The sequence below is a fragment of the Chrysochloris asiatica genome, unplaced genomic scaffold (genome assembly GCF_000296735.1).
Source record: "Chrysochloris asiatica unplaced genomic scaffold, ChrAsi1.0 scaffold00173, whole genome shotgun sequence".
Classification (NCBI taxonomy): Eukaryota; Metazoa; Chordata; class Mammalia; order Afrosoricida; family Chrysochloridae; genus Chrysochloris; species Chrysochloris asiatica.
Window position 1 is genome coordinate 4225518 of NW_006408691.1, and position 7372 is coordinate 4232889.

Here is a 7372-nt window from a genome sequence, read left to right on the forward strand (position 1 = left end):
GAAAAGATGTCAGAGAGAATCTTACTATCATCATTCTGAAGGTTCCATGGATCCTTTTCCTGCACACAACTCCTCCACTCTCTCTCTTTCTCTCCTCCCCAGCCCCTCATCCTGCCACCATTTTTGAAGTGCCTCCAACTCTTAGGAGAGCCTGTTTCCTAGCTGGACCATCTATTGTCAGCTCTCTGCCACCCCCGTTGCTGTAAGGCTGGAACTATGACCCTCAGAACCCATTTCCCTGTGTGGGTGGAGTTTGCCAGCGAGAGAAACACGTTGTTCCCTGCCAAACACTAGGTTTTTTGTTTGCTGCCTGGTATGACAGAAGCCAGTAAAGACACACCAGGGTGAAGAGCAGAAGGCATGACTTTATTGTTGGATTTGCACCAGCTAAAGCTGGGGTAACACTTGGTAAGCTACCAAGCCCTCCAAATTTTGAAAGGAGAGAGAAATTTTAATACAGGAGTGCTGGGGGTGAAACAAGAATAATAGTTCATTAATTTTTCGTCACAGAATTTCTGCATAAGTAAACTGCAAGGGACACTTTTGTCATTCCCATCTTGGAACATCCTTATCGTTTATTTGACCATCAGCTAGAACTTTGTCATATGCATCAGTTACAGGAATTCTTTCTTAGAGCAAAACATTTTTCTCTTAGTCTTAAGTGAGCATGATTCTCCCAGGTGTGTGTGCACGCACAAGTTCTGAAAACAGAAGAAGACGACGAAGAAGAAGAATTTGGATTTAAACCTGTTTCAGTCACTTAGTCATAGCTGACACCTCAGTTACTGTTAATTAATGGTTTATGAACTTCCTCTTAGCTGTTGTTTCTCAAAAAGTTAGTTACTTCTCTTTTCTCACTGGGAGGAATATTTGGAAACTTCTTTAAAGAATATTATGGATTCCTCTGAAGAATGCTGTGTATCAATATGTGAGATTGGGGTGGCAGAAGTGATTCTTGGGTGTTCTTGGTGGTCAGATGTGGTGATGGTTAGACAGTGGCTTCCTCAGACATGACGGGCTCAATAGAAGCTTGGGTTTGAATCTGGACTCTGTCACTGGCTAGCTTTGTGGCCTGAGAACAGTCACCTGACTCTTGTATCCTTGTATCCTCATGATAAAATGGAGATAGAAATCCATACTTTTCATTGAAGTTGTCAGCATCAAATGAAATGGGCAAGCACAGTGAAAACTTTGTGTTGTAGTTAACATTAAGTCTGCTCCGACTCACGGAGACCTCATATACAACAGGATGAAATGCTGCCCAGCCGGTGCCAGCCTCATGATAATTGCTGCATTTTTTTAAAATGCGAAGGCAATTTATTAATGGAAAACAATAATTTTAGGAGTCCTGTTCACCATGGTGACCCTCCTTCTTGCAGGTGCTGTCGGAGGGGATGGGGGTAACATCCTCAGTCTGCCCGATCTTCATCCCCAAACGGGCAAGGGCTCTGAGGGCAGACTGGGCCCTTGGTCCAGTGGTTTTGGTCCGATTTCCTCCTGTGGGATGGAGTTTGTTGTGTTGGGCAGTGATGCCCAAATCTTTGTACCTCTGGGCCACATCCTGGGCAGCCAACATGGCGGCATATGGTGAAGATTCATCTCTGTCAGCCTTCACCTTCATTCCACTAGTCACATGGCAGATGGCTTCCTGACCAGAGAGATCAGTGACATGGACAAAGGTGGCATTGAAGGATGCAAAAATGTGACAGACAGCAAAGATGCTGAGGACCTGCTCCTCCTCCTTTTCCTTCCCCATGATGTGACATGTCTGTGTGTCATCTTCCATCAGAAAGACAGCATTGGAGTATATTTTGCAGACACTGTATCAACCCATTTCATTGAGGATGACCCTCTTTCTCACTGCCATTCGACCAGTCTTAATGTCTTTTTCTAGTGATTGGTCTTTCCTGATAAGATGTCCAAAGTAAATGAGCTGAAGTCTCTCCCCTTGTTTCTCAGGACTGCAAAACACACATCCTCTCCTGTTTCAGCTTCTTAGGGATTGGGATGCCTCTTACAACTGAGTGTTTGGTCCAGATGTGATTGTCCTTGCCTGTACACATGTGAACTTGGTTATTATTCCTAGTGACACATGGAGAACTGTAGCCTTGAGACTCCAGTCCACAAACCACTTAAGGCTCATTTGAGGAAGTAATAGGGTACCGGTTTTGGTTGAATACCTTCCTTGACTCCACCTGTCAAGATCTGGAAAGTGTGAGCACCAAGACTCACAAGATAGGTGTCGGCAGCATGCAAGGAAGGTTGCAGACACAACAGTGGAGTCCTCTTTGAAGAAATGTCACCCTGAGAGCAGCAGAGAGCACAGCACTGTGTGGGAAAGTACAGACACTGGTGAGTGAGTCAGAAAGTGACTCAGAAGACCGGTGTTCTGAACGGGGAAAAATTTATTAAAAAACCACAACTAGGTTATTCCACTTATGCTTTCCTGTTTATGTATGGATCTGAGGGATACACAATATTGGTGTGGCGCTGTAGGATAAAGCACTGGACCACAAGGTGGCTTTGAACTATAAGGTTGATGGTTCAAACCTACCAGCTGCTCCTCGGAAAACGTATACAGGATCACTATGAGTTGGAACCAACTTGACGGCACTTAATCACAACAGTGAGGGATATATGCTTAAAACCTCTCTGAGTAAGTCTAAAAGTGCTTTTTCCAGAGCTACAAAAAGAAATTGCAAGCGATATGAATGCACTGTGTTCAAGTTGAATTGTCAGAATGAAAAAAAGCATCTTGGTCTTGTTAGTTGCTGCCAGGTTTGATGCCAACTTACAGTAACCTCATGTGTGCAGGGTAGAGCTGCTCCACAGGATTTTCTGAAGCAGATGGATAGGCCTGTCTTCAGACGTACTACTGGGTGGGTTTGAACCACCAGCCTTTCAGCAGGTAGATGTACGTTTAACAGTTTATGTCATCCAGGACTCTTACTTTATCTTTATCTTTATTGGTGGTGGTGGTGGCTGTGTGCCACCAAGTTGATTCCGACTTACAGCGACCTTGTATAGAGCTTCCGAGGCTATGAATCTTTACAGGAGCAGAAAGCCTCACCTTCTTCCAGTGGAACCTCTGATAGATTGGAATTTATGAATTTGTGGTTAGCAGCCCGTCTTGAAACCTACCACACTACCAGAGTTCCTTACTTTATCTTTCTTGTTAATTGCCCTCGAGTCGGTTCCAACTCACAGAGACCCTGTATAGGGTCCCCAAAGCTTTAAATATTAATGATCCATTAGATAAGGATATGCTTTAGATTTGATGAAATATATGATTTATTTTAGGCAAATTCAGTTAGATCTGAGTAAAAAGCTCAGCCCTACAACAAAATAGCTGTGTGAATTTGACCTAATTAGTTAACCTCTTTGAGCCTCAGTTTCCTTTTCACAAAATGGGGATATTATCCATATTGGTATGACTCTTGGTTGCTGATGGTAACGAAAAATGACTTAAATTGACTCAAGCAAAAGAGCAAAATGAGTGCAAACCATACATCTGCATTTCCCCAGGTTTTATTGCTCATGCGCAGCAGCCATCAGCCCCAGTTGCTGTTTTTTTTTTTTTTTTTCCTCACTGTGTGGGATCCAGTCTCTGGGTCCCTGTGTGGCGAGATGACAGTTCGCATCTTCCCAGATCCAAGTTCCCTCGAAAGTGTCTGCATGTACTGCTCTTTGATCGTCATCCCTGCTCTCTGATTGGATCCTAGGAACGAACAGAGCCAATCACCATCGATGTGGAGGATGGATAGAGTTCGATTGGTCAGGCCTGGTTGCACACCCATTTTGGGCTAGGTTGGAGTCCCCTCTACCTGGATGATGCTCTGGAAGGCCAGCGGGAGGGAGATGTGTGCTGAGCAGCCAAGCATCAAAGCCCACGACTCCGATTTCTGCGAATTGGCAAGGCACTTAGTATGGGGGATCAATAGACTTCATTCCCCTTTCCTCCCATCTAGGGTGATCCACTCTTTTTGAGCACTCAGACCAGGTTGGTGGGTGCAAAGGCACACTGGATGGATGTCAACATTCTGACAGAGGCTCCTTTGCAAGTACCACCGAGCCTGGGTGCCCTGGGTGGGTTCCCTCCAAAGTAAGTTTTCTCTGTGTGTTGGCGTTCTGGAGCAGAGCTGAGTCTTTCTGGAGCAGAGCTGAGTCGAGGAAAACATCTGGATCATACTGCAGTCTTTGGTGGGGGAGGGGTACGGGGAGGGGGAATGAGCAATCGTACTTAACCTGTGTTTTGGAGTGGGGATTAAGCACAGGCATTTCTCTGCTCACAGATTTCCTATGAAACTCTTGAACTCTCTTCAAGTAGAACTCTCATCCAAAAACACCTGCCGCAAACAATCCAGGATGCTGGCGAGATGTCAGGTCGTGACCAGACAGAGGCAACAAGAGTCCTCCCAGGGGGCTGTCAATAGCGTCAGGAATTTATTTCTAGGATCACCAGCCTTGGCAAGGAGGAGGTAGAGGGCTGTGTGACTGGCCCATGCAGAGGATGGTGCCTGCAGGCTCTTTATCCTCCCAGCAAGGTGTCCCTGATTGCTCCTTCCGCCTCTGGACCCCCATCAGGCGATTCACCAACGACAAAGGGCTTGCCCTTCCCCATGCTATTTGCGGCTCTGCAGCTCACGTGGGTCTCCTACTCCATTCAAAGGAAGCCTTTGTATAGCCAGGAAGACCAGCGGCGAGGCCTCCTCCTCTTGCCATTGAATCCCAGCCCACAGACACCAGCTGCTTCCACAAGGACAGCCTTTTTACCTTTCCAAATAATGACCAAAATAAACATTAACATCAGGACCCTCTCTTCCTCAAGAACTGTAACATTAAATTGTTGCTCAAGGAAATGATGTCCCAACACTTTGAAAGTGGGCTTGGATGGGGTGTGTGTGTGCTAGTGCAGTGGGGTCTTAACTGGAGACCACCACATTCTCTTTGGCCACTTTACTTGAAGACCAAGGTCAGTGCTGACAAGAGAGCTGACTGGACACCAGGATTAGGGATGATTGCTAGGGACTGGGTGGTTGCCTGCCCACATCCCAGAAATACATTGAAGTCTGCTTGGAGAGAGATCCTATTGGAAGAGCATCTATACTCTGCAAATGGGCTTCCAACAGTTCCTCTGTCCATTGGGGGCTGTCTTAATTTTCTATGGCTGCTGTAACAGAAATACCACCAGTGGGAGGCTGTACAGAATGGAAACTTATTATCTCACAGCTCTGGAGGCTAAAAGTCCAAATCAGTGTCTCAGCTGGGTGGATTCCTTCTGTGGGCATCTTTCTACCTTCTGGTGTCTGCCAACAGCCCTTGGGTGTTCCTTGGCTTGTAGAAGGGCTCTCTTGTGGGTCTGTCTTTCTTCTATGTGTTTCGGAGTCACATATAACTAGGAAGCTTTTAGGGTTAGGACCCACCCTACTCTAGTATGATCAAAAGACAACCCCTACTTCCAAGCAGCATCTCCAGCCACACACAGCCATAAGGGCCAGAACTTCAGCACATACATTATATACATACATTATATACATACATTATATATATATATATATATACATATACATATATATATGTATATATATATATATATATTTGTTGTTGTTGTTAAGTGCCGTCGAGTCGGTTCCGACCCATAGCGACCCTGTACAGGGTTTCCGAGGGTATAAATCTTTGCAGGAGTAGAAAGCCTCATCTTTCTCCCGTGGAGTGGCTGATAGTTTCGAACCGCTGACCTTAAGGTTCGCAGCCCGATTCGTAACCACTACGCTACCAGAGCTCTCTCTCTCTCTCTCTATGTATATGTATTTGTATGTGTGTGTGATTTTAATAAACAGAAAGTCCAAATTCAGAGTGCCATCGCAAGGTCACCAATTTGAATCTAACATCCACTCTGAGGGAGGAAGATGAGGCTTTCTGCTTCCATAAAGATTTATAGCCTCGGAAATCCTATACAGAGTCGCTATGAGCTGGGACCAAATCAGTGACACACAACCACCACCATCACCTCTAGGAAAAGATTTCTCTATTTGTAGGCTCCCTGGAAAGGTCCTTGTCTCCTTTCAGCATCTGTATGCCCAGCATTCCTTGGGGATCTCCATGTGTCTTGCCATTGCTCTTCCCCTGGGTCTAGGAGCTTCTCAGCGCAGGGACTGCAGGTCCAAAGGATGCACTCCACTCCAGGCTCTTTATTGATTGTAATACATCCCTCTGAACAACACAGATTTTTGAGGGACACAATTTAATTCATAAAAGGAGTCCAGGAGAGAGGTAAAGCCTCTGATTGCTTCACCTCAGTGGTACTTTTAACCACTTAGGAGATGTTCTCTCCCTTTCTGGAAACTGCTTTCTATGTTTTCCCAGCCGATGGCTCCGAGCTTGCTTGCTGGGTCCTTCACCCCATGATTGTGAACCTTGCTCATCTGAGGGTGAGACATACTTACACTCCACACCCCCACCTGCCTCCACTTAGATGTTCACTGGCTGGTACTTACCCCAGCTTGGTTCTGTAGATTTGGGGGAAACACTGAACTCTGAAGGTCATGGACACATTAGAGTCCCTGAGTAGTGCAAACAGTCAACACATTCCGCTACTAACTAAAATATTGGAGGTTTGAGTCCAGCTAGAGGTACCTCTGAAGAAAGGCCTGACGATTGGTTTCTGACCATTCAGTCATTGAAAACTCTATGGAGCACATATTCTACATGGGAACAGCATGAGCTGAAACCAATTTAATGGCAACTTCATATATATATATATATATGTGACAGAAGGCTGAAAACTGCCATGAGTAAGTTTCACAACATAAGAGAAAGTCCTGGCCTCTGGAGGAGAAGAATGGACATGACAGAAAAGTTTCTAGGGTGATGGAAGAGTTCTCTTGTACCTCTTATTTTCAGTGGTAACTACATGGACTTCAAAAAATTCGTGGAAAAAATGGAATTGAAAGGTAACAGGATTTCCCCATGAACTTTCTCATGCCCCTTTGTATCGTTACTAAGGGGTCCTGGTGGTGCCGTGGTTACATACGAGGCTGCTAACTGAAAGGATGGCTGTTTTAACCCACCCAGAGGCTCTGCAGAACAAAGTCCTAGTGATCTGTTCCCATAAAGGTTACAGTCTAGAAAGTCCTCTGGGGGCAGTTCTACACTATCACATGGGGGTTACTATGAGTTGAAATAAACTCAACTGTACTCAATAGCAGCAATCTATGGTAGTGTAGTGGTTACGAATCGGGCTGTGAACCTTAAGGTCAGTGGTTCGAAACTACTAGCCGCTCCATGGGAGAAAGATGAGGCTTTCTACTCCCGTAAAGATTTACACCCTCGGAAACCCTGTACAGGGTCGCTATGGGTCAGAACTGACTCG

At 45.5% G+C, this 7372-nt stretch overlaps 1 pseudogene; it reads right to left on the reverse strand.

The window, feature by feature from the left end:
* Positions 1–1339: 1339 nt before the first annotated feature.
* On the reverse strand, positions 1340–1756 carry LOC102831280 (annotated as a pseudogene).
* Between the last annotated feature and the right edge of the window lie 5616 nt (positions 1757–7372).